The sequence below is a fragment of the Callithrix jacchus genome, chromosome 19 (assembly GCF_049354715.1).
Source record: "Callithrix jacchus isolate 240 chromosome 19, calJac240_pri, whole genome shotgun sequence".
Classification (NCBI taxonomy): Eukaryota; Metazoa; Chordata; class Mammalia; order Primates; family Cebidae; genus Callithrix; species Callithrix jacchus.
Window position 1 is genome coordinate 40,220,506 of NC_133520.1, and position 27,672 is coordinate 40,248,177.

The following is a 27,672-nucleotide window of genomic DNA, read 5'->3' on the forward strand; positions in this document are numbered from 1 at the left end:
GGAAGAGGAAGGGGACAGGATGCTCCAGGCTGAAGAAACTGGTCATCAGAAGTGTTGTACATGTGAAGACCGGTATTAATCATACAAAGTCTGAGAAGTCATGAACTCATGAAGCTAGAAATGATCTAAGTGGTTCTATCTCACTACTCCCATCGGGGGATTCCGGATAAGTTACATGTTGTTCAAGCCTTGGTCACAGAAAAACCACCTCAGAGTGGCTTACATAATCTGATAAGGGGAATTTATTGGTTCACAGATCTCAAAAATACGTAGTTAGCTCAGGCTTCAGAAGTCGTTTGATAAAGGCTCTTGGTAGCAGTATGGCTGCTGTCAGCTCTCCGGCTGTCATATCACACTGTCTGGAAGAGAAGACCCTCTCTTTCCTCCTACTGTTGAACAAAAGTCTTTGAGTTCACTCCGATTGGCCCAATTTTGGACACGTACCCAGCTTCCTCCCAAGCCAGTCTCTGCCAGAGGAACACCATCTGCTGGTGGGCCTGGGCTCTGGTTATTGCCTATCACTGTGGCAAGGGGGCCAGGTGTGGGCTGATTGGATTAGGTCAATCAGAGCCCATTGCTAAAACCTGGACTTAGCCAATCAGATGTGGCCACTTTAGTGGGTGGGACGACAGTGGGAATAAAAGGAAGGGGTGCAGCAGAGGAGCCCACACCGTCCCCTCACAGAGGTTTGCTACAGCAGCTCCATGGGCACTTCCGTTTCAGGTGGGCAGGTGCCCTTTGCTTATGAACCCCTGCCACGTCAGCCACGGTTCTGTGTATTTTACCTAATTGTCTAACTCTTAACAACAGTTCTTCAAGGTAAGTGTTCTCTAGTAATTTCCAGTTGAGCAAACTGAGACTCAGAGAAAATAACCTGACCAAGGCTACACACATGAGAATGCCTGAACCAGAGCAGGAAACGGGAACCTCTATTTTCAGAAATTGAGTTCTTTCCATTATATCATGGTGCCTTATGAGGTAGCTGCAACTACGTTTGGGCAGCTCTGTTCGTTAGAACCGGGAGGGAGTGGGGAGGGTGTAGCTCTGTGGTTAGGACTAGGCCGGGGTGGGTTGGGGAGGTTGTGTTGTGTCGCTCTGTTGGTTAGCACTGGGTGGTGGGGGGCGGGTTGTGTCGCTCTGTTGGTTAGGACTGGGTGGTGGGGGGCGGGTTGTGAAGCTGTTGGTTAGGAGTGGGTGGTCGGGGGCGGGTTGTGAAGCTGTGTTAGGACTGGGTGGTGGGGGGCGGGTTGTGAAGCTGTGTTGGTTAGGACTGGGTGGTGGGGGGCGGGTTGTGAAGCTGTTGGTTAGGAGTGGGTGGTGGGGGGCGGGTTGTGAAGCTGTGTTAGGACTGGGTGGTGGGGGGCGGGTTGTGAAGCTGTGTTAGGACTGGGTGGTGGGGGGCGGGTTGTGAAGCTGTGTTAGGACTGGGTGGTGGGGGGCGGGTTGTGAAGCTGTGTTGGTTAGGACTGGGTGGTGGGGGGCGGGTTGTGAAGCTGTTGGTTAGGACTGGGTGGTGGGGGGCGGGTTGTGAAGTTGTTGGTTAGGACTGGGTGGTGGGGGGCGGGTTGTGTCGCTCTGTTGGTTAGGACTGGGTGGTGGGGGGCGGGTTGTGAAGCTGTGTTGGTTAGGACTGGGTGGTGGGGGGCAGGTTGTGAAGCTGTGTTGGTTAGGACTGGGCGGGGGGTGGGGAGGTTGTGTAGCTCTGATGGTTAGGACTGGTGTGTGGGTGGCAGGGTGTATTTTGTTTGGTTTGGTTTGTCTGTTTTCATAATGTAAGCCAAACCTGCCTCATAGTAATTCTTCTACACTTACTCTCGTTCTGAGGTAGAGCAGTGATTCTCAAACCCAGCAGAGCATTATACAAATACAATTTTTTGGCCTCTGTGCTGGATCAGCTGAAGCAGAATCTATGAGTAGGACATTAGAAACTGTGATTTTTTGTTTATAAGTTTTAGAGATGATTCTCTAGAACAAACAGGTTTGGAGAACTCCTAATTCAGAATACAACCAATCTCTTCTGTCTTCCATATTACAGACCCTCATATTTAAGACTGGGGTTACCCGTGAGCCTTTGCTCCAGGCTCGAGTGTGGTGCTTAAGTGCTGGGACTTTGGACGCAGAAAGATTGTGTTCAGATTCCATCTCCACTGTTTATGAGTCATATGTTTTGGGTAAATCTCTTAATATTTCTAAGCCTTAGTTTTCATATTTGTAAAGCTGGAATTTCAAATGTGAGAAATAAGAAAACATGAAGTTCTTAGCCTGAAGCCTGAAGAACACAGAAAAGTTTCAATGGATAACACCTGTTAGTAATCACGGTTAAATTTCCCCGGCTCTGGCTTCCTTCGTCCTTTCCAATTACTTGTTTTCTAGATCTTTTTTACCTCTAATTTTTGGTGTTTTCTAATTTATCTCTAAAGCAGTAATGGTGTGTGTTGGGTAGATGCTAGCACAAAATTCTAGGCATCTGACTACATCAGTGAACAGTAAGGCAGTTTCTCCCTCTGGTCTGGGTGTGAAGTCTCTCTTGATGCAGATATTCTCTGGATAGTAAACATCTTGGAATTTCCCATCCTTGTTTAAGTTCTTTTCTCTTGGGAAATTGATCAGTGGATGATTACAGGAACATGTGGATTCTTCAAGAACTTCTGTACGTTCTTCAATTCGGTTTCAGGCCTGAGCTGTGTTTGGAGGCATGAAAATGAGATGGTTTCATCATAAAAGTGTGTTGTTTCCAAGACGGCTGTGATCCATTTTATCTTGTGTGGATCTGTCAGCGTTTTCCTGTTCATCTGCAAGTGATGACTCATTTAAAATGAGGTCTGCTCTCCAGCAGGGAACCAAGTGGCCCCACAACGTGTACGCCGACATTTACATAGAACCCAAACACGTTCATCAAGTTCTATTGATGTTTGTCTCTTGATTCTCAAACACATGTCCATTTGGAGTATCTGCCTGTACCAGTTTTCTTTAAAATATTTGTAAGGCCCGACTTTAACCACCGGAAGCCTGATGAAGGTCGGATACAGCCTGTTTCAGTGCAGTGACATATTCTCTTCCATGATGACCCGTTCTTGCCAGCCTTGCATGTGGGTGTGGGTGGGTCACCTTTATACTGGAACAGCCGAGAGTGGAGATGTGAAAACTTTCTGTTCTTTGATAATGTACAGGGTGGGCTTTTCAGGGCAGTAAAACCTTCACTGAAGACCATGAAAATGTTCCAGTCAGCTAACTGAGGCATTTACTACTGGCCTGAAAATTTTACATAATTTTGTTTATGGTATCATAATAGTATCAGAGCAGTTGGGCTCACTAGGGGGCTGTGCAGGTAATCTGTAAGGCCTAGACCAGCTGCAGGAATAACAGCACAGGTGCATATCGCAAAACTGTATTTGGGAGTCTTGTATTAAAATGGCAGCAAACAAACTGAGGTACAGAAAATGTAAAACTCCCCGTATCAGCTTCCCTCGGCTCCCTTCATTCTTCTGATGACAAGATAAAAAAACACTGTTGTAATGAGAATATTTCTCCAGAAAATCTTTGACCAGATTCCTAACATCCCCAAACTGAATTTCAGCGTGTTCGCCCCCAATTCCTTGAAGAAATGAAGGAAATGAGAAATTAAACATGTTACAGTTGAGATGACATAAATATTTGAGGTTGAGCATCTCAAATTTTGTAGAAGCAGAATTAAACACTAAAAATAACCCTAAAATGTTTGGTAGACTCCCTTATTATACTGCCAGGGGAGTGTGTTTCCTTGTTCAGAATCACTGATACACGTATATAAAAATACTTTCTAGTAGGGCTCCTGTTTTGAATCAGGTATTCGCAGCACGGGGGATTCAATGACTTAACTTTGAATGGTGTAGAGTTAGGCTTGGAGACAGATAATTGCTTTAATGGAGGCAGGTTTCAAGTGGAATGAGGCAGAATGGAGTCCAAATTCAAGAAAATCGGAGAAGGTTTTGGAAAGAGCATGCGGGTGCAGGGACTTTAATAATAATTTTCCAAGTAGGAAAATAAAATATGTAGAAGTTTTCTGTTGTCAGAGAGCATGCCACGTTCAAAAATATCATTAAGTAGTTTTTGGTATTAGAGCTTAAAATAGGAGGAGGTGACTAGAAATGGGGTTAAGAAAGAGAAGAACCAAGTATCAAAAGCTGAATGCCATGCAGAAGAGTGGCAGCTGCATTTCAGTGGCCACAGGGAGCCACGGAAGAGTTCTGCAGAAAGGGTTATCCTGTGAGACTGAGAGATTACGGTATCAGTGTAGAGATTGGAAGTAGAGAACCTAATAGGCCTGAACGGTGGACATTACATTGTTCCAGATGAGATGACATTGACCTAAATTGGAGCAGCAGTCACGGAGATGGGAACAAAGGAACAGATTTGAGATACAGTTAGGAGCTGGATTAGATGGGACTTGGGATATGACTGTGCTTGAGACATGAGGATATGTTTTCCCTTAAGGACATACAGGTGGTTTGCATGACTGAGTAGTTGGAGGAGCCATTTTGTTAAGTAAGAAATAAAAGGAGGAACAGGAACGAGGTGGAAATGAATGAGTTCACTTACAAGCATTGATAACTTTGAGATGCCTGTTGGACAAACAGAATTGTCCAATTGCTGGTCATTATATATAGTTGAAACTTAGAAGTCTAGGTTTGAGAGCCATTTAGGATACAGATTATAGGTGGAAGGCATGGATGAGAAATCTCAGGCAAAATGTATGGAGTTGAGAGGACGAGAGCCAAGGACAGGTCCCAAGGGACCAGCAACACTGACGGGGTTGGGAAAGCAGACACTCCAGGAAAGGAGACTGAAAGGGAGGTGGTGGGGATCCAGGATAGGGAGATATTATAAAATCCAAGGGTTCACCAACACTGACGGGGGTTGGGAAAGCAGACACTCCAGGAAAGGAGACTGAAAGGGAGGCGGTGGGGATCCAGGATAGGGAGTCCTGTTTGGGCAGGTGAGCAGTGCTAGACACAGCAGAGTAAAACAGGCACTAAAGAGGTATCTGTTAGCCGGGAAGCTTAAGTTCATGTGAGATGGGCAGATTCAGCAGAATGGAGACGGCGAATAGAGGAATAGAGTACAGAGCAAGAAGTGGGCTGGAAGGCGGGTATGGAGAACATCGTTACGAATCTCCCTGAGTACAGAGGGAAAGAGACACTGCACACATTCCCAATGGGATCAGGGAGATTTTTGTTTAAGATGACAAATTTGAACATGTTTATATGCTTAAGGAAAGGAGAAATATGAAGGGAGAGGCTAAAAAATCTGGGATGAGGAGAGGATAATATTACTGGCCTTTGATTAGTTGTTCTTAGAGTCTGCTCTGGGATTGGTTGTATAAACATCACCTGGAAATGGTTAGAAAAGTAAATTGTCCTCACTTCAGGTTACTCGGTTACAAACTCTGGGTTTGAGGCTCAGCAGCCTGTATTTTAATGAGCCTCCCAGGTGATTCTCATGTATACTCAAGCTGGAGAACTCTCCTAGATGATCCGGGGCCCAGGTGAGTGCACACACCTTGTGCAGGAGGGAACAGGCACAAATAGATTTGTGGTGCATGGTTGTGAACTTGATGGAATTTGCTCCTGATGACATAATTTCCTTTTTGAACTAGGAAGCAGTTTTGGCCACTGAATCCTGAGACGAGTAGGGTTGGGCCGGGTGCAATGGCGCATGCCTGTAATCTCAGCACTTTGGGAGGCTGAGGCGACGGATCACCTGAGGTCAGGAGTTTGAGACCAGCCTGGCCAACATGGTGAAACGCTGTCTTTACTAAAAATATAAAAATTAGCCAGACGTGGTGGTGGGTTCCTGAAATCACAGCCACTCAAGAGGCTGAGGCAGGAGAGTTGCTTGAACTCGGGAGGCGGAGGTTGCAGTGAGCCGAGACCGTGCCACTGCACTCCAGCCTGGGCAACAAGAACAAAACTCTGTCTCAAAAAAAAAAAAAAAAGAGAGTAGAGTTGATTGAGTTTATTCAAATGAAATACACATTTAAGGTTTTGGAAATGTTGCATTCTAATTGACCTAGAATATGATTAGCTTTAAGCTGAAACGTACATTTCTTCTCTCCCTCATTCTACTTTCTCCTGGCCCTTTCTCAGCAAGAGCTAACTGTTGTACTTGCCACTGATTTCCTTAGAACGGAAGCGATTCCATCACAGCGTGTGTTGGGAGACTCAGTCTTTAGGTGTTTGGGGACCTTTTGTTTGTGGTTTCTATGGGGCTTTAAAATATCTGTCTTAACTGTCGGATGCTTTCAGGGGATTGCTGAGATCACATCATTTAGAGCCGGAGTAAAGGAGAATGTTTGACCAAGGATTCGTCAAACCAGTATGAGAAATTTACAGATGCTAGGTTTTATTAACACGCCCACACAGGAACTTTGAAATGAACAAGAGAAAAGCATTACGTAGATTTTAAGAAGAAAAGTCAAACGATTTGAAAATCTGCTGTGGGCATCTGGTTATGGTCCCAGCGGGCCATGCTCTGGGCTTTTGATCTCATCAAATACGTTCCTTAGCCGGTCATAAAAGCTGGTTGTCGTTTCATTTCATGATTTCAATATGGTGAAGAATTTGGACAAAGAAGCACCATTTTGATGTGTCTAGTTTTGGGGGGAAATAGTGAATTTGCTGTAACTAGTCATTAATTTTCTTTTTTTGGTGAAAATGCATTTATATTCTAATGTAGGAACACAACCCCCCGGGGTGAAAGAGTATGAAAGGTTATAACTGAAAATGGTCCCGAAAGCTGCCAGAAAGTAAGGCAAAGGAGACGGGACATCTTGTCCTGCGAGCCCTTCGGCGTCGGGGGTTGTCAGCAGGTAGCTCGGGAGGAAAGGCCACGTGCAAGTCACCTACCATCAGGCAGAGCCCAGCTCCTTAAACCCATCCCGCCGTTATGGCAGGGTGGATAGGACTTTTTAAATCTAAAAGCCTTTTTTCATTTCACTCAGTACCTTGAGCATTTGCGTTTGTAAATGTTTGGTTTCTGACGGCTGGTTTGGGTTCAGCTGTATAAGGGAACCTTTAAGTTTGAACCACTTTCCAATATTTCCCATGTAAAGAATGTTTGACCGTGTCTCCAAAGGTGTGGCTACAAAACAAATCAGGAAATCCTACTTCCCTATTTAAGTGGATATAACAGTCCTCAGGGCAAATCCAACGAGTCAATCCTTGTCTGAATTTTTGATATTTTGTAGTGTAAATAGATTGTGTTAATATTATACAAAGAGTTTAGTGGAATATGTAGTGTTTCTGTAGTACCTTGATTTTATTATTGGGATGTGAATTAAATACATATCAAGTGGTTTTAGAAGGGGATTAGTAACAACTGAATTAGAAAATGTTATTTTAGGATTTCTTTGGTGGAAGCATTTAACCTATAAATGAGCCTTTACTGTTACATCAGATCAGCTCTCAGACTGACATTTGGATTGCTTCCCATTTGATCAGAAATGGAAACTATAGAATATTACTTCTATTTAAATATAAATATGGGCCAAATGTAGTGACTGACATCTGTAATCCCAGCACTTTGGAAAGCCCAGGTAGGACAATCGTTTGAGCCCAGGAGTTTGAGACCAGCCTGGGCAACATACTGAGACCCTGTCTCTACAAAAAATTAGCAAATTAGCCAGCTGCAGTGGTGCGTGCCTCTGGTCCTAGTTATTCCAGAGGCTGAGGCAGGAGGATCAGTTAAGCCCAGGAGGTGGAGGCTGCAAGCTATCATTGTGCTACTGCACTCCATCCTGGGTGACAGAACAAGATCCTGTCTTAAAAAAAATTGAAATGTGATTATAACTGTTATTAAAACTTCTGCCTCTTTAAATATGGAATTCAGTAGTATCCAAAAAATGTAAAGGGAGAATATCCCTGGATTATATAAAGAGCTACAGTTCTGCAAACCCACCAAAAAGAAGACACCACATGCTCGAGGTTCCCGTGATCACGGGTCAGAGCCAGGTGAGGGGAGGGCTGGGAGACTCTCCTGCCCATGCCTGGCTTGAAGACGCGACGCGTGGAAGCAGCAGTTCTTTGAGAGGACAAAACAGAAAAAGAGAAATAGTGTGGAATTCTTTCCTTATGCAGCAAGCTCTGTGTAATCATTTCCCGAGTTAAAGGACCCTTCTTCCTTCAGTCTAAGCATAAACAACTTTATTGGAGCCAGAACTTCCACATGCTTTTAGTATTAACCCTAAAGGACCGTTCTCAGAAACGCCTGGCTTTTCTGTTTCCCTCTTTCCTTTTGTTATGGCAGGGTAGATTGGACTTTTTTTTTTAGATCTAAAAATCTCTCTTTTCGCTCAGTACCTTGAGCATTTGTATTTATAAATATTTGGTGTCTGACAGCTGGTTTGGGTTCAGCTCTATAAGAGAACCTTTAAATTTAAACTGCTTTGCAAGTGTGTATTCCCTTAAAACATTTCTAAAGTAAATGTATATACACAGAATAAGGATTTTGAAAGGTTCTTCTTAGATAGGTTTAATGTGTCCTGACAGCTCAGTGCTATTGGACTCTTACAATGCTGGTGTCCTGGCTGCTGTCCAGCCCAGTGCTCCCAGAGGGTTCTCAGGTAGCTAGTTAGTCAAGGGACATCCAGCAGTGGCACAGCCTCATCCTCTCAAAAAGGGCAGAGCTTCAGGACACTGGTCCAGCTCAGTGTCTAGCACTGTTGGCACTACCTGTCATAAAATCTCAGCATTTGGCCTTGTGATCATTCTTTATGTAGATTTATTGGGCGCCTATTCTAAACCAGGCTGGTCATCTAGATAGGTCTGAGCCAGGTAAACAAGGTTTCTGTCCCCTTCAAGCCTAATTTTTAGTGTAATCACAGTGGGATGCTCCAAGTTAGGGATCAACAGAATTTTCTATAAAGGATCAGATAGTGATTTAGGCTTTCTGGGCTATACAGTCTTTCTTAGAACTACTTTACTCTGCTTGTAACACAAAAGCAGCCATAGGCGATACGTAACTGGAAAGGTAGGGACGGGTACCAACAAAGCTTCATTTACAGAAACAGGTGGCTGAGGTACCACGGACTGCAGTTTGTTGACCACGAGTCTAGACAACGCCAATGCAGTGGGACGGAATCCGTATCGTACAGTCTGGACTAGGGATTTCTTTCCCAGACTGCAAAGCTCTCCAGGCAGCATCGGCAGCCATAGGGAATACGTGCGTTTCTCGGCATTTGCCGCCTGTTGCAGAATTATTGGCAGCTGCACTTGGCACGTTCTTGAATTATTTTTTCCACCTTGGGTTTAATAGTTTCCCCAAAATCCTCAGTGAGGAAGTATCACCCTCCTTTGTTCTACATGTCATGTGTGTGATAAGCAGAAAGGAGACAGACGAACTCTGACCTTGAAATTGGAATGAAGCATGTAATTCCTGCTCCCATCCTAGCTGTGGTGGAGTTGAGCAGTATCTACAGACGTCCTTCCAAAACAGCGACTTCCACCGCCCCTTGTGTGGCCACTCGCCTGGTGCTGGGCTCTGGGGTTGATGGAAGACCCGGGTCCTGCCCTCAGGGATCTCACAGTCACAGGAGTTAAATTGAAGTACGTTCCTGCCTTCATTCCTGAGGGCTGTCTGACTGCCTGTCACACATGCGCAAGGAAAGCAGTGACCAAGGCCTAGACCTTGTCCTAGATGAGTTCACAGGAAAGCAAATGAAAAATAATGAGCAATCAAATAAAATGAAGTGCTGCGGCCTGTGATAGAGACCACACTGCTTGGACTGCGAGTTCCCCGTTTGCTGTAATTGAGCAGGCTTCCCAGTATGCCACGCAGACTCATCTGTGGGGCCGAGTTTATTAGTCCCACTTACAGGTGGGGGGGACTGAGGCATGGAGGTCCTAAAGCCCCACAGCTTGCAAGTGGCAGGGCTAGCCTGTGATCTCCTGCAGGCTGGTGTCTGACTGCAGAGGCTTCACCCCAAACCCTGGGATCTGCAAGATCATTCTGCTCTGTGTAAATGTGTATGCAAATGTGTGACATCTAGGAGAATGCACTTTTTAGCCAGAAAAAGTTTTGTAACAGCATTTTTGTTTTTGCAGAAATGTGACTACCCACTGAATAGGAGCATTTGAATTAGAGGCAATCTGGCTGCCGGGGGCTGGGTTTGGTCATCTTGCATTTTTTGTAGGTCTGAGTTGTGATTCTGTGTTAGTTTTAAAACTGCCGTAGTAACATACCACAAACAGAGTGGCTTAAAACAGCACACTGTTCTCACAATTCTGGAGGCTAAAGATCTAAAATCAGGGCATGTCAGCAGGCCGAGTTCTTTCTGAGGCAGAATCTGTTCCATTCCTCTCCCACAGCTCCTGGTGGCCGCTGGCGGTCCTTGGTGTTCCTGCTTGTAGCTGCGTCACCCAGTCTCTGCCCCCGTCTTCACGTGGAATCCTCGTGTCTGTCTTCACTTGACCGCCTTCTTACAGGATGCCGGTCGTGCTGAACTGGAGGCCTCCTTACTCTCTCCTGTGATCTCTCCCTAACTCATTCCATCTACAGTGACCTTATTTCCAAATAACGTCACATTGTAGGGTACTAGGGGTTAGGACTTCAACACAATCATTTTGGAGAGAACATAATTCACCCCATAACAGATACCTTTAGAGAGGATAGAACTTCCTGGTTCACTCCTGGCCCATCCCGGTTTTTTTTTTTACCCTGGAAGAGATTCACAAATTTCTGTGGCCATTGCCCTCCTTGGGTATTTGAGTCAACTGCTCCTTTCTTATAGATATTTCTGTGTGGTGATGGGGATAAGAGAGAGAGAGCTTGAGTGACTAATCTCCTATCTAGGTTTCTTTTATTAAAAAGCTGAGACAATGCTTTTCACTAAATATTATTTCCACCCACTCATGGAACAGAGAGCCACGTTCCATAAAAGGGCTCTCTAAAGTATTGTAGCAGTCATGTGCTCTTATAAATGCATGCCTGGTGAGCATGGAGGATACCTCGTGTTATGCTGTACTGTCTTGATTTTTTGGTCTCTTTCCCAGGTGTTTTCCAAGAGAGAAATTATCAGTAAGGTGGAAAGGACTTCTCAGTATTGAGCCCCATAATTTGGCCTAGCAGCGCTGGAAAGAACAAGGGGAAATGGGAGAACTGAGAAATGGGAGCAGAGTTGGGGAAGTAAGGGGGAAAGAGCAGCACAGGTAGCGTTGCTGACGAGAAGCAAGTCTTGCATGAGGCCACTTCGTTCATCACGAAGGCCTGTCATGCGCTAGCCAAGCTCTGAAACGCTGGACTTGGCGCGGACCGCCTGCTCTGGAGGATTTAGGACAAACGGGGAAAGAGCTTTGAAATTGCGTTCTCTGCCTCCTGCCCTCCCTCAAATAGCTCTGCGTCCTGCCCTCCCTCACTTATTTTTTTCTAATAAAGATGATTTCTACCCACTCATTAAGTAGAAAGATACAGTCTATAAAACAGCTCTTTAACTCTGGAAACAGAGTACCTCTGGGTCCAGCTCAGCTCTGTAAATGACCGAAATGATCAATGGTGACTTTTGCACTTACTTTTTATGGGAACTCGCAATTGAATTTCAGTTTATTGCAATTGTGGTTAATTTCTGATGATTTTTAAATGTTCACACACACCAGGAAAACTTTTTTGAATGCCTGCTGTCAGGTGTCAAGAGAGGAAAATCATGCTTCTTGCCCTAGAGGAACTTACTTAGTAAGGGACAGAAGATGCATCCTGGCATCAATAGTAGAACCAGGACTGGGTGAGAGCACCTAGATGGGCACCAGGTGTCTCTGGATGTTCAAACTTGGGAGAGTTTACTTCATGATTCTTTCTGCCAGTGTTCACTGAGCTCCGACGAAGAGCCAGGTGTGCTGGCATGTAGCGATGTTAAACGATGGGTGACAGGAGCCAGGACGCTGGGGTGAGACTGCTTGGGACTGCACCTGGCTCTGTGGCCTGACGGAGGGAGGGGCCTACTCTCCATAGGCCTCACATCTTCTTTATCTGTATAGTGGGAATAGTATTAATATCTGCCTCACAGGTACGCTGTGAACACAGAAAGTGAGGCGTGCTTGCCAGCTGAGTGCACTATAAAAGTAGTATGTTCCCTGCCTGGGGCTTATCTTCACAGGTGTTAATAACAGGTCAGGAAGGAAACAGAGGAATTACTACAAACGGTGGTAAGTGGAGGCAAATAAGGTTCTCATGCAAGGGAGAATCTAAGTTTGGGGTGTTCTGTTTTGTTTCTGAGACAGTGTCTCTGTTGTCCAGGCTGGAGCGCAGTGCTGTGATCTCAGCTCGCCGCAACCTCCACTTCCCGGTTCAGGCAATTCTCCTGCCTCAGCCTCCTGAGTATCTGGGATTACAGGCACGTACCACCACAACTGGCTAATTTTTGTATTCTTATAGAGATGAGGTTTCACCATGTTGCCCCGGCTGGTCTCAAGCTCCTGGCCTCAAGTGACCCACCCGCCTCAGCCTCCCAAAGTGCTGGTAGTACAGGTGTGAGCCACTGGGCCCAGCCCCTACTTTGAATTTTGTGCTCAAGGATGGGCTTCTTCCAGTGGTGGAGTTTTAAGCCATGCCATGAGGGAGCAAGGCTAGAAGAGCGGGGATGGCTGTTAGGTAGAGGCTGGATCAAGCAGAGCCTTCACAGGCCATTTGAAGAAGTTTTAATTTCATTCCGAAGCAGTGGAAAACCATTGAAATGTCTGAAATGTGGGTGTGACTGCATCCTTCATGTTTGCCAAAGGATGATTCTGATTCTGTATAGAGAACTATATAGAGGATGGATTCGAGGGGTTGAGCCTGAGATGCGCTGAAGAATGTCACAGTAACAAGTTGTAGACGATGGCTTTAACTAGGAGGATGAAGGAGGCTGACAGAGGAGATGGGAAGAATGAAATAGATTCAAGATACATTCTGGGGTCAGAATTGTCATGACTGATAGACTGGATGACATGGATTAGAGAGAAAGGGGAAGGTTTTAAAATCTCTCTCATGTGTCTGGCTTGAGTATTGGGTTTGATTAGGTGGTTATGAATCTTCCCATCTAAGGAATAAGTTAGGGGCAGAACTTAGTCCTATTAAATTCCAGTGCTTTCACTTCCATTCCACTGGGGAGAACTTAGCCCTGTAGCCATGCCTGGTTTTACGGCTGGGGCAGGGACCTGGAAATGTAGTTGAGGCCCTGGGAGCAAAGGAGAACAGATGTTGGTGAACACCTAGCAGTCCTCACCACATCCTGCCGTGTGGGCATTGTTCTGCACACCTTGCAGATGATGAATTTGAACTTTGAGAGGTTAACTCAGCTTGCCCTAGATGATCAGGTTGTAAGGCGGAGGTGCAGACTCTAATCCTGTTGTCTCTGATTCAAAAAGCTGTGCTCTTTTCACCACCATGAGACCACTGAACACTGTTGTTGTCATTGAGCCGTTTGGAGTTTACAGAGGAAACTCACATACGTTAACTTGCTTATAGCTTCGGGAGCAGGTCTTCCATCACCAGACTTTGCTAAGCCAGCTAAGGTGTCTCATGACTTGGTATCAGAGTGAAAATACAGTGTAATTCTAGTGATTCAAAACCTGGTGTTCTTGCCTGCTGCTTTTAGGAGACAGGAGTGAGAACAATGAAAACAGTCTGCGCCTGGGTCTGGGGACTTAAATTCTAGGGCGTGGTCTGTGGTCAGAATACATTCCGCTCATGCCCCCTTCCCACTTGGTACAGTTAGAGTGAGGGGTCAGCGGTGCCTGAGACATTGCACTATCAGCAGCGATTACAGGTAACTGTGTCTGCTTCAGACCCCGCTTCGACCGGGCTTTGCCGTTTGAATCACTTAGAGTCACTTAGCAGGTATATAGCTGTGGACACCTTTCTTAATCTTGTTAAATCTGAGATTCCTCATCTGTAAGGCAGGGTTAGTTAACCTCCTTCACAGAGTTGTTATAAGTGTTGGTGATGGTGTAAGCAAAGGGTCTACCACAGAGCGGCATGTGGCTAAATGAAAACTATTATTTAAGAAAAAAATAAACCCAACAACCATGCATCGAGTGACTGCTCTGTACCAGGCACCAAAGTAGGCTCTGGAGATTTAGAGATAAAAAGTAGAGTCCCTGCTGGCTTCAAGGAACATCCCAGTTAGTGGGGGTGTTTCAGAGAGAACGACAACCTAAGCTTGGCTTTCCCTCAGGAAAAATAATGCATTCTAATCGGACTAGAGACAGTATCTATCTGTTAATAGATCAGATAAACTAAAATTGTACAATAGCCAGTTTGGGTGCAATGAGCTCTTCAAATGAAACATTGACTCTTTTTTTAATACTTTAATTTCTGGGACAATGCAGAATGTGCAGGCTTGTTGCTGTAGGTGCACGTGCAGTGGTGGTTTGCTGCACCCATCAGCCCATCATTTACATTAGCATTTCTCCTAATGCTATCCCTCCCCTAGCACCCCACCCCCTGACAGGTCCCAGTGTGTGATTTTCCCCTCCCTGTGTCCATGTGTTCATTGTTCAACTCCTACCTACGAGTGAGAACACACAGTGTTTGTTTGTTTTTGTTCTTGTTTCAGTTTGCTGAGATTGATGGTTTCCAGCTTCATCCATGTCCCTGCAAAGGACATGAGCTCATCCTTTTTTATGGCTGCATAGTATTGCATGGTATATGTGTGCCACATTTTCTTCATCCAGGCTATCATTGATGGGCATTTGCATTGGTTCCAAGCCTTTGCTGTTGTGGACAGTTCCACAGTAAACGTGTGTGTGTGTCTTTATAGAAGAATGACTTATCATCCTCTGGTGTATACCCAGTGATGGAGTTGTTGGGTCCAATTGGTATTTCTGGTTGTAGATCCTTGAAGAATTACCACACTGTCTTCCACAATGGTTGAACTAATTTACACTCCCACCAACAGTGTAAAAGAGTTCCATTGGTTTACATATCTGTTTTGGTACCAGTACTATGCTGCTTTGGTTACTGTAGCCTTATGGTATAGTCTGAAGTTAGGTAGCGTGATGCCTCCAGCGTTGATCTTTTTGCTTAGGATTGTCTTGGCTACATGGTCTCTTTCAGGTTCCCTATGAAATTTAAGTTAGTTTTTCCTAATTCTGTGAAGAAAGCCAACATTGACATTTTATATGTTTTAATAGTCTTTATGATAAATGTCAACAAAAATAATACTTTTTAGAGACACATGGTTTTTGCACACTCTTAGAGGGGTAATAAAATCTCCCGTTAATGCTAATTGCATTCTGACGGAGTGGAGACTTAGTGGTGTGACAAAAAGCAAGACACCTTGCTCTTTTCTTAATGCAGTCTGAATTTCAAAACAACACGAAGGAACGCTGTTGTTACGTATTGAGGGATTTGCGTGCACATTTGATAGATTCCATTTATCTTGAGTAGAGGAATCTGTATTCCTGGCCTTTCTCCCCTTTGGTTAGATTGGATTTCCTCAAACCTCTTTGCTCTTTGAAGAATTGTGTGCTCTTAAGTACACAAAATGAAAGGATATGTTTCTGGGTTTGTGCTGACTGATTTACAACAGGATGGTAAATTCAGCCCTGAAAACAGGGTCAGACAAATACCCTGGCTGTGAGACTCAGCTGACTCAGACAAGCCAGGCTGGGCTTAGTGGTTTTTTACCCCTCCGGTAGAGAAAAACCTTGGCAAAGGCTTCAAAGGCATGTGGACTGTAGGCTCTGGCAGAACAGGGTCAGCATTGTTAGTGGCCATGTTTTTTATCTTCTGTCCTCTGAATAGTCATTGCTTAACTATTGTGGTTAATTCTCACAGCGAACCTGTTTTTATTTTAATTGATCCAAGGCTCTCAATTTAAATAAGAAATCTAGCAAAGTTATTTTCTTCTGCCTCCCCTTCCAGCTTAACAAAGAGTACTCACGTTTTGAGAAAATAGAGACCCATTTAAATAGCGTTACCAGAGTGACACATCATCAACTAAGAACATCAGAATTACATGCTCTTTTGAGGTTGCCTTCACAGGATGTAGTAACCTCTGAAGACTGGAGGTCGCATAGCCCTGTGATGCAGAATGTTATCACTGACAGGAGGAGGGAGCATTGCCTCCTTAATGGTGTATGGAGACATCTTCCACCAGCACTTGGAACTAAGCCTACGCTGGTGAATAGCACAGGAGAAAGACATAGACCTGAGAAGAGAAAGTTTACAATGTGGGAAAGACGAGGGCAGCATGGAGTTACTAAATGGAATATGGGAAGTGCGTGTTTTGTATCTGCCATCTATACTTGCGAGACAGGTATCATCGTGTCCATTTTATAGAGGAGAAAACTCAGTTCCAGAAGGGTTGAATAACTTGCCCAGAGTCACAAGATTACAAGATGCCAGACCAGGTAGCTAAATCCACGTGTATCTGACTTTAAAGTCTGTTCCTTGTATTTACCTCATAGTGGTTTATATGAGATGCATTGTTAAAATTTATTCGACTGAATTTCCTTCACCACCTGCCTTTTTCAATGTAATGTGAATTCTGCATCATTTTGTTGAAATGAAAAGTTCTAACCATTGTTGTTTTTAAAATAGGAGGCTCTTGGGCCTTGAAGGAGAATGGTCATTCCAGTAGTCTGGTCAAGGTCATTTGATGTGGAAGCCACAGCCCGTAGGCAAAGGCCCTGAGGTGAGAAGGTTGCAGCTTAGTCAGGAAACCGAGAGGAGATTCATCTGAGGAGAACCAAGGGTCTCCGTGGAAAGCCTCAGCAAGGGGCTGGTGAGCAGACGGGCCATTTTTGGGGTGAGGATTGAAGCGCTCAGAGCTGGGTCTGATAGTCTGACAGCAGTGTGTAAATGGAAACAGTAGCGATAAATGGAGGGAAAAGTCGCATCATCTATATAAGCTGTCAGGGAGTAGAGAAATCTGGCTTTTCATGTATTTGGTTCGGGGAACAGTAACTGCCACAGCTATTTCCTGGGGTTGTGGATCAATCCTATGGTTTACTGGTCAAGGACGTTAAGTTTGGGGAAGTCGGGGAACATCCTCCAGCCCCAAAGTAGATGCTCAAAAGTTAAATATTCACCGGAAGTGATCAGTAAGCGACGGAAACATGAAAAGACTAGCTCATGCCACTCTCCTGCCTGCTGCCTTAAGTTAACCATTCCACCGAAAGCTGTTTTCTGCTCTTACTTTATTTGGGTAAGTCAGTCGCAAATGGAATTATTTGCATGTAATCCTCTGCTGTTATCCCTCTGCGTAGGTTTTTGTCTCTGTTACTTTAATTAAGAAGCAGTTCTTGGGTTACGTCTGCCCTATGGTCTGAGGGCTCCAGGAAGCAGCCCATTCATGAACCTTCCAGTCGAACCAAGTGGACCGGAAGCTGCTAGGTAGAGACACCAGAAGTGACCACGGGCCAGCCAGTCTTTCTTGCCTCTCAGGCTGAAGCAAGTTCACAGCTTGACAGCTTTTCAGGGACAACTCCCCACTGGCATAAACGCCCCTGTGCATCCGACTTTTCCCAGACGGCTTGTTCACAGTCAGGCAACAGGTACTGACCAGTATGTGCCTGGTGCTGTCTGAGTTGATGATAAGATCTACATAAGAAAATTGGTGTTTGGGATACTGAACTTCTTTCCAGCTTATCTGGTAACTTCCCCATAACTTTAAAGACAAATAGAAAAGATTTTTTCAGAAACATTCAGTCAAATTTGAAATGGCCATGTTCCTGCCAGACAGTGAAATACATTCTAAAGCCATATTAATAAAGACAATGTGGTAGTACAGTACCATATGCGAATAAGAATTGTGATGGAATAGAGAGCTCTTCTGCCTCTTTCTTCTCTCAGAAATCATCCGTCACGTAGAATGGCAAGGAGAATGAGGAATGGAAAAACAAAATCTACTTTTGATGGAACTGAAAGTAGTTACAATATTGATCCCCAATGAAAACAAAAAGCAATTGGAGTTCTGATGACTGAATTACCGGGGGCGGGGAGCTAGGTGAGATCTAAGCACCTACAGTGGGGGATATTGATGAGGAGCAAGCATATTTCCTGCAGAACATTGGAAAGGCTCAGAAATTAATGAATTGGGGTCCTGAAGAGTGATAGGTTCATATGGGACCTTAAAAGAAAAGGAGTGTTTGAAAGCTGCATGAGATCCTCCCCTCTACTCCCTACAACCTTGAATGTGCTCCTTTATCTCAGAGTTAGGGTTTCTGGAGAGAGGCCCAAAAAACCAGGTGTAGCAGAGGTTGGGAGTAGAATAAGGACTTTAGATTATCTGAAAGCCTGTCTTCCCAAGGGCCAGATTTTTAGCACTCAGGTTTATATTCTCCATTAATTAAAATAATATTTTTAAAAATCAGCCTGTAAAAAAGATTAGAAGGAAATTGTCCATGATTTTAGTCATAATTGGAGAAATTTGTTGATTTATTTTTCTTTTTGCTGTTGTTTTTCACAGCAAAAACAACAATTTGGGGAAATTCTCAGTCATTGTTGTTTTGAATATTAATATTTCTTCTAATATTTAATGTGTGCATATTATGTTCTAGAAAATAGCAAAATTAGGTCAGGCATAGTGAGGTGTGCCTGTAATCCCAGCCCCTTGTGAGGCCAAGGTGGGAAGATTTCTTGAGGCCAGGAATTCAAGACCAGCCTGGGAAACATAGTGAGGCCCCATCTCTACAAAGAAACGGAAACATGAGCCAGACATAGTGGCAGGCGTCTGCACTTCTTCTAGCTGCTGAGGAGCCTGAGGTAGGAGCATTGCTTGAGCCTAGGAGTTCAAGGTTACAGCTGGCTATGATAGCACCACTGCACATCGGCCTGGGCAACAGACTGAGACCCTGTCTCTAAAATAAATAAATTTACAAAGAAAATCGCAAAATGTAGAGAAATAATTGTGATGAAGAAGGAAAATATTTGTCAAAGGCTTAATTGTGTAAAAGTCCTTTAAAAAATTAATAAAGTTTTTATTTGAGAGCAGTTCTATGTTCAGAGCAAAATTGAGCATAGAGATTTCCCACATAACCCTTGGTCACTGCCCACCCCACCTATGTCTCCCACCATTGTCAGTTTCCTAAATCAGATTGGTACTGTTGCTAACGTTTATGAACGTATATTGACACGTCGTTATCACCCAGACTCCATAGTTTAGGGTTCACCCTTGGTGGTGTATGTTCTGTGAGTTTGCACAAGTGTAGAATGATGTGTATTCACCTAATAGTATCATACAGACTAGCTTCACTGCCCCGACAGTCTTTCGTGTTCCACCTGTTCATCTCTCCCTCCCCTCTAATCCCTGGCCACCATAGATCTTCTTACTGTCTGCACACTTTCCCCTTTTCCATAATGTCATACAGTTACAGTGTAAGGTTTTTCAGATTGGCTTCTTACACTTAGTAATATGCATTTAAGGTTCCACCATGTCCTTTCATGGCTTGGTAATTAATTTCTGTTTAGTGATGAATTATAATTGTCTAGATGTACCACAGTTTGCCTGTTCACCTACTGAAGGACATCTTGGTTGCTTCCAAATTTTGGAAATTATGAATAAAACTGCATTTTATATGATGCTATTTTCTCTCTTCATAGCGTATTATACTTCTTTTTGCTTTTAAAATAGTTGCCATAGAGTTTGCAATTACACTTACAACTAATCCAAGTCCAATTTCAAATAACATTAAACCGCTTTATCAGTAGTGCATATATCTTATAATAAGAAAATATTCCCAGTTCTTGCTTCCCATCTTTAGAATCATTGCTGTCATTCATTCACTGATACATAAGCACATATATACATGCATACTTGAGTAAATTGTTGCTATTATTTTGAAAAAGATACTGTGTGCTTGATTAAGAAAACAAAAGTTTGTCTTTTACCTCCGCTTAAGTGTGTGTGGGTTTTTTTCCTCCTCCCCGGGGTTTTTTTTTTTTTTTTTAAGGATTTTTTTCTTTATCTTTGATTTTATTTTTTTTATCTTTGATTTTCTTAATCGTAAATGTGATATGCCCAGAGGTGGTTTTCCTGGCATCCGCTTAGTGTTCTCTGAGCTTCCTGGATCTGTGGTTTGGTGTTTGACCTTAATTTGGGGAAATTCTCAGTCATTGTTGTTTTGAATATTAATATTTCTTCTGTTTCTTTCCCTCCTCATTCTCTTTCTAGTCTTCCTCTTATATGTATGTTATACCTTTCATTGTTGTTCTGCAGTTCTTGGCTATTTTGTTTTGTTTTTTTCAATCTTTGTTCTCTTTGCTTTTTCATTTCAGAAGTTTCTGTTGTCATATCCTCAAGCTGAGAGATTTTTCCTTAGTTTTGTTCAGTCTACTGATAAGTTTGTTGAAATTAGTGTTCAAGTCTATTGTAATGTTTTTGGTCTCTAGCTTTTCTTTTTTACTATTTCTTGGAATTTTCACCTGCCTGCATTTGTCTGTCTGTCTCATGTCGTGTACTTTTTCCATTGCAGCCTTTAGCTTATTAATCATTTAAAAAATTTCTCTTGTTGAATAATTCCAATATTTCTGTCATATCCGACTCTGATTCTGACGCCTGTTCAGTCTCTTCAAACTGTGTTTTTTGCCTTTCAGCGTGTCTGGTAAGTTTTTGCTGAAAGGTGGATGTCGTGATGTCGTGATGTCATGGGTAAAAAGAACTGTGGTGAATGGGTCTTTAGTGATGGGGATAGTGGTCATGTGTTGGGGAGTGATACTGTTTGGATGTTTTGTCCCTTCCAAATCTCATGTTGAAATATGACCCCCAGTGTTGGAGGTGGGGGCATGGTGGGAGGTTTTCGGGTCATGGGGTTGGATCCCTCATGCATGGCTTGGTGCCCTCCCCTTGGTGATGAGCCAGTTCTCATTTTGTAAGTTCACTTAAGAGCTGGTTGTTAAGAGTCTGGCACCCCTTCCCTTTTCTTGCTCCCTCTGTCACCATGTGACATTCTGGCTTCTCTTTGCCTTCTGCCATTATTGTCAACTCCCTGAGGCCCTCATCAGAAGCAGACGCCCACGCTATGTTTCATGTATGGCTTGCAGAACCATGAGCCAAACAAATCTCTTTTCTTTTAAAATTATCCGGCATTTGTTACATTTTTAGAGCAGTGCAGAGTGGACTAACTCGGAGAGAATGGAATTGTTCCGTAGCCCTACAAGCAGGTTTTAGTCTTTTAGGAAGCCCGTGCCCCTGGACTGTGTGTGAACTTCACCCAGTGCTTCTCAGTTTCGCTTTTCTTCTTCTGTGCTGGGGCAGGATGACTAGAGTGGGCTGTAGTTGGGTATTTTCCTTCACCAGGTAGGTCAGGCTCTGCTAAAGCCCAGCAAGTTAGGGTCTGGTTAGTTTCTCTGCAGAGGGCAAACCTTGTTAAGAACATTATTCTCTGCTGTTTTTTCTTTTTTTAATTTTTAGTTTTTGCTTTTCCAATGGTGCTGATCTGATGTTTTTTCAAAACGGTTCCTTTCCTCGTTTTTCTGCTGGAAGCATAATGGGATTTTTCTGTGGCCCTCACTGTGAGGCCCTGCTAGCGCTCCTGGAAGGAAACAAAAAAGCGTCTTCTTCCCTCCTCCGCATGATGGGCGCCTCTAGTTTTAAACTCAGAGTTGTTCATTCTAGACCTCCAGCAATATGTCAAGTACAAGTGAGGTTTCTACCGGGTACTGACCAGTACCCAGACTAGCGTCACTCACTTCTTCCACCCATCTTCCCAGTTTTCTTAAGCCTAATTAACCCAACATAACCAAGAACATCTGGGATCATTCTAGTCTACACAATTTGTCTTCTGAGTTTGTGCAAAACACAGTATAGATTTGTGTTTCTCTGAGAATTCCTGGCTTCCTCTCTCTACCTGGGTTCTGAGACCTCCCTGGAAGTCAGGGTGGTTTCCATGGAGGTGACTGTTGGAGTGGGTTGCAGTTCCCTGCATGCCCTGCTCTGTCTGGTCTTGGGGGCAGCAGCTTGCCTGCCCTGTCACGTTACTTCTTTGGCAGATCTAAGAATTTTTTTTGTGTGTTTTAACATTGTATGTTGACAAATTATAGTTGTGTATATTTATAAGACACAGAGTGGTATTGTGAATTTTTAATACAATGGGGAATAATTAAGCTAATTAACATATCTAGCACCTCAAATATGTAAGAAGAGCGATGGATAGTCTGTTGAGCTTTGTACTTGTTAGGGTGGAATGGTGACTCCTGAGCTTCTTGCATACCAGACCGGAAACCGGAAGTCTCATCCTGTTTGAAAAGCAGGGCTTTGAGCTTTTTTATTTTTTTCTGGACACAAGGCCAGCAGCCGTGACTGCATGGCAGCCCTGTGGCTTCTAGTCTTACCAGAGCTTATAGAGAAAGGCTTCATGTCTTAACCTGATAAACTCCCCTTGACTGTTTTATAGTTAAGTCAAATCCCAGTTTCTGGCAAGATCTGAACTTGGTTTTTGTTTTTTGATGCTCGTTTAAATTATCGTATCAGAAGTAAGCCCTTGAAGAGCGTTGTCACATACTGAGGCCTACTGTGGTTTCTCCTCCGTGGATGTTTCTAGAAACATAGTGAAACACAGAGGTGACTGGCTTTGCAGTTGTTGAGGTCAAACCGTGGCACAGGATTTTTGGTCTCTTTTCTCTCTATTGTTCGACACAACCCACATGCAAGTTTCTGTTTCTCCTTCTCTTCCACCTCATCAGGCTGACATGTTGATGGGAGCTTAGCCAGGCTGTCTGGCTACCAAATCTAAAACCATATGGCTTGTTTAGTTCGAAAGGACATTTAGAAATAAAATAACCATGTGGACAGCACTGTGCAAGCTCTTCCACGACAGAGGCATTGAACTTTAGAAGGAGTTTACTGATCATGTCAACCATACCCTTGTTTCACAGTTCTGGGATCAACATCAGCAAAATTCTGTTTCTGACAGCATCAGGGTTCTCTCATCGTTTCATATGTAGTAATCCTGAATGATCAGTGACAAAATGAGGTGAGGGACCTGAAAGAATGAGCAGTTAAGCCACTTGCATAAAGTCCCAAGGGTGGTGGTAAAGGTAGAGCAGGAGTGAGATTCATTCCTTGCAGCCTTTGGATTTCACCACAAAGTCAGTGCTTTTTAAATGTTGGGGTTTTTTTGTTTTTTTTTTCAAGCTAACATCAACCCTTTCTTCAGTCAAATGGTGGGAAACCTCATGTAAAACATGAAATAAAGCTGCAGGCTCACGTGGGAGGCTGTGTTGTTTGGTACGATGTTTAGACAGGGACTTGGAAGCCCGGCTGCCAGGGTGCTCTGGGCCTCAGTTTCCTCATCTGCAAAGACAGTATAACCACTGTACATGCCTCATAGGGTTGCTGTGAAAATCAACTAAACCAGTTCCCAGCTGTAATAAACATGTAGTTTATTCAGTCAAAACACTTCGATCAAGCAGCTTACTATATTCTGGGTCCTCTTAAGAGCACAGGGTTATGGCAGTGAGGAAACAGGAATCCCAGCTTTCCTGGAGCTTACATTCTTATTCTCATAATAAATGTTAATTATAGTAAAATGTTTCAGAGGCATCAGACCCCTCCTGTTGATACATCCTGTGTGTCCCTGGCTCCAGAGGGTCCTTAGAGCACTGTGTGGAAACCAGTGTCTTAAGCTACACATCGTAACATCTAGGACATTTTTAAGAGCTGGAGTGGGGGAAAACAATGGAATTTATGGCAGTGTTTAAATTTTCCATTCCTGACATAAACTGTTGCGGAAACAACAGGTAGAAGAGAAGGATGGTTCTTAGGTTTGATTCTGATGTGTGGGTGTCCAGTTTGGAGAGCTGATTAGTGGCTTGTCTGCTTTTCCTTCCTAGTCACCTTGAACACTTGCAGCTGTGTGTCTTCCTTTGTGTCTTATGCAAGCTGATATTTGAGGGTGAGAAGGTAAGAAGGAAATTTAGATTCAAAGTACTGACAAGATAAACTGCATTCTCTAAAGATTCATTGCCCTTGAAATTGAACTTACAACCCAGATATCTTCTCTTAGCAGACCGATGTCAGGAAGTGGAAAATGTAGGAGAACCCTGTGGTTGAAAATTAGATTCCCAGAAATCAGGGCTGGCTCTGTTCGTATGAGAAGAGTGAGCAGGTGCGGCTCTCCTGATGGGCACAGCAGCAGTGCCTTTGTGGCGGCTCCTGAGAGCGAGATTTAGAGTAGACCACCATCTTTATTTTGTGACTGTCTGTAGTTCTTTCTCAGATGCCGACAAACATTTAAACCTCATCTAACACTGCCTTCCCTCAGTAGTTTTAAGGCATATGGAAGAATTTCAAGAAATTGAGTTGATTTAGGGGAGAAGGAGGTTAGCTTTTTAAAAAAATTGTTGCTATTTTAAGGAGCCAGATAATTCCCAAGAGACCTGTGGCCTTCCTGTGGAATAGGTCCCAAGGGAGTTATGAATTCCCAGTGTGAAAATGGCTGGGTCATTCTTTCTTCCTCCGTGAAAAATATATATTTGAAAAAGTTAAGTAATACCTCTAAATGTGTAATGATTCTATGTATTCAGGATTAAAGTAATTTATAAAGCTAATTAGTGCCATTTATTTATTTAGGGACAGGGTCTGGCTTCTGTCACCCAGGCAGAAGTGCAGTGGCATGGTCTCAGCTCACTGCAACCTCCACTTCCCAGGCTCAAGTGATCCTCCCACCTCAGCCTCCTGAGTAGCTGGGACCACAGGTGCACACTACCACACCTGACTAATGTTTCTGTCTTTTATTTTGTAGAGATGGGGTTTTCAGTGCTGGGATTACAGATGTGAGCCATTGCACCCAGACCTATGCCCATTCTTTAGATTGATTCATTTCTGTCACTAGCCCTGTCAGTTGGTTTTCATATAGGGTCGTTTTCAGGCAGAAAAACAGGTGGTTGTTGCTTTACCTAAATTGTCTGCTTTCGTGACAAAGAACCCATAATGGCAAAGCCATGTGAATCAGTCTTTCCCTGTGGACATCAACCATGTGATAAGGAGGATTCAAACATCTTTAATAAAGTAACAAATGACTCCGTATCACAGACCTTCACCTCAAGCAAAGCAAGTATGCACGTGCTCACTCTGAATTCCAAGTGTCTGATTAAATTTTCTAAGTCAATGCCAATTTCCCTTTGGACTCAGAGTTTACATGCAGTCTTTTGTTTTATTAATATTTTTAGGTAAAAAGTTATGTGGTTGGCCGGGCGCGGTGGCTCACGCCTGTAATCCCAGCACTTTGGGAGGCCGAGGCGGGTGGATCACGAGGTCAACAGATCGAGACCATCCTGGTCAACATGGTGAAACCCCGTCTCTACTAAAAATTACAAAAAAAATTAGCTGGGCATGGTGGCGCGTGCCTGTAATCCCAGCTACTCAGGAGGCTGAGGCAGGAGAATTGCCTGAACCCAGGGGGCGGAGGTTGCGGTGAGCCGAGATTGCACCATTGCACTCCAGCCTGGGTAACAAGAGCGAAACTCCGTCTCAAAAAAAAAAGTTATGTGGTTGAGCACGGTGGCTCATACCTGTAGTCCCAGCACTTTGGGAGGCCAAGGCTGGTGGATCATGTGAGTTACGGGTTGGAGAGCAACATGAGGAAGCCCTGTCTCTACAAAAAATGCAAAAAAATTAGCTGGGCATGATGGGATACACCTGCAGTCTCAGCTACTCAGGAGGCTGAGGTAGGAAGATCACTTGAGCCTGGGAGGTTGAGGCTGCTGTTAGCCATGATGGCACCACTGTGCTACAGCCTGGGCAACAGAGCAAGACCCTGTCTCAAAAATGAAAAAAAAAAAAAGTTATGTTGTCCAGTAGACTCAAAAAATACAGATTTTACTCATTTTTTTTTCCCTGTGGATATTACACGTTATTTAGAGAAAGGGAAGATGGTGCTGGTGTAAGATGAGCCTTCAGGTGTGTCTCATGAGAACACCGTGAGCAATGGGAAAATAAGACCCATTTCTTTCTTAGACCTGGAAGGCCTTTAACAGACCATCTAGTCGGTCACCCCCCGCTAGCCCTCCTTTCACGCTTTGTTCTATAAATAGGGAAACTGGGATAAAATGGCCCAGGACTTTTGGGACTGCCTACTGAAAATCACACAACAAAGTCAGAGCTAGAACCCAGGTTTTCTAACTATGATACCTGTGTTACTACTGTACCACACTGTCTTCTGAGATGTTGGCTCATCTTTCTCAGAAAACTTTGATCTGGAGCAGTCTGGAGCCATAGAACAGCAGAGCAAGAATGGATGTTTTGGCTTCCTAGCACTGCTCCTCACTTAGTGTTGAGTTCTTGTCCTGGCATAGTGGCTCAAGCCTGTAATCCCAGCCCTTTGGGAGGCTGAGGCAGTTGGGTCACTTGAGACCAGGAGTTCAGGGTCAACCTGGCCAACATAGTGAAACTTCGTCTCTACCAAAAAAAAACACAAAAAATTAGCTGGGCATGGTGGCAAATGCCTATAATCCTAACTACTTGGGAGGCTGAGGCATGAGAATCGTTTGAACCTGGGAGGCAGAGGTTGCAGTGAACTGAGATCATGCCACTATATTCCATCCTGGGAGATGGAATGAGACTATCTCAAAAAGTTGTTTAATGCTCCTGAAAGGTTATTATCTAGCCTCTGCTTAAATACTGGTTTATGAGATAGCCCATTCCCCCAAGGATGGTGATCCCAGATATACTACCCATTGATTTCTGTCTCAGTTCTTCATTTGGGGCCTTGAGCACCTGTGGTGTGTCAGTCACTGTGCTATACGAAAGAGATACCAAGTCAAAGAAAATGTAATTTCTTCTCTTTAGGAATAACCCTAGGAGTAAACGAAACAGACAAGTCAATCAGTAATTACGGTTGAGTGGGGTGAGTGATATTGTAGGGATATGTATTTCGCTATAGAGAAGGACCTAAATCAGGAAGATGAGCTTCCTGAAGGAGGCAACCCTTGAGCTAAGTTTTGGAGTAGGAGATAGAAGAAGCAAGAGAAAGGGCAGTTACACAAATGAAAAACCTGTGGAAAGGTACAAGGACGTTCATCAGTGCAGCGTTTTAGAAAACAGCGAATGGTGTTCTGCAGGCCTGGGAAGAGGGAGATTTGTGGCCAGTGATGAGAGGAGGGTAAGGAGAGGATGCAGAAGCCAGAGTGTGAAGGGCCTTGGTTGGTAAGCCATCTGTATTGTGTATGATTGTACTGTCGCAGCTCATTCCTCTTAAGATGCTTTCAGATTTAAGTTGTCCCACTTTGGGACATGAGGGTCAGAAAAACCTGGATTCCACATCTGCACCACTACTAAGTCTCTTTCAGCCTTAGAAGCCTCGTTTGTGAAATGAGGGTGATAGTGACTTCTCCCAACTTTTGTGGTAATAAGAGTCTATACAAGTACCTCATGAAGTTCCTGGCTCATTGCAGATATAAAACCTTCCTTTCCCCTTTTTTTCCCTCAAAGCCTCTGTAATAATTACATTCAGCATCCCTGGTTTGACTGCTATGAATTCTAACATTAAATTAAGATTTTCTTGCAAAAATTCTGCCATTTTTTAAATCTAACCACACAATTCCACATTTTGGAGTGAAATTAAGTGCAAAGTAAAGGTTTCCCTTATTACTTATTTAAGGCTTCATAGAGAAAATGAGGAAGGTGAGTTAGTTTTCTACATATCCTGCTTTTACCAGCCTACGAGTTAGATGAGGATACTTGGAAGAGACAGAAGTGGAGAAAGGATCAGGGAAGCTGTT

At 43.8% G+C, this 27,672-nt stretch overlaps 1 protein-coding gene across 18 annotated transcripts in view; it reads left to right on the top strand.

The window, feature by feature from the left end:
- The window catches only part of SMYD3 (SET and MYND domain containing 3), an 839,170-nt gene that overhangs the window by 518,976 nt on the left and 292,522 nt on the right, over positions 1 to 27,672 (top strand). The window contains exon 1 of one of the 18 annotated variants that reach the window (XM_035280438.3): positions 668 to 819. The exons of the other annotated variants lie outside the window; for them this stretch is intronic. The gene's annotated coding sequence lies outside the window, so the exon portion shown is untranslated. Of the gene's footprint in view, positions 1 to 667; positions 820 to 27,672 lie in introns of those variants that run through there. 18 annotated transcript variants of the gene reach the window in all.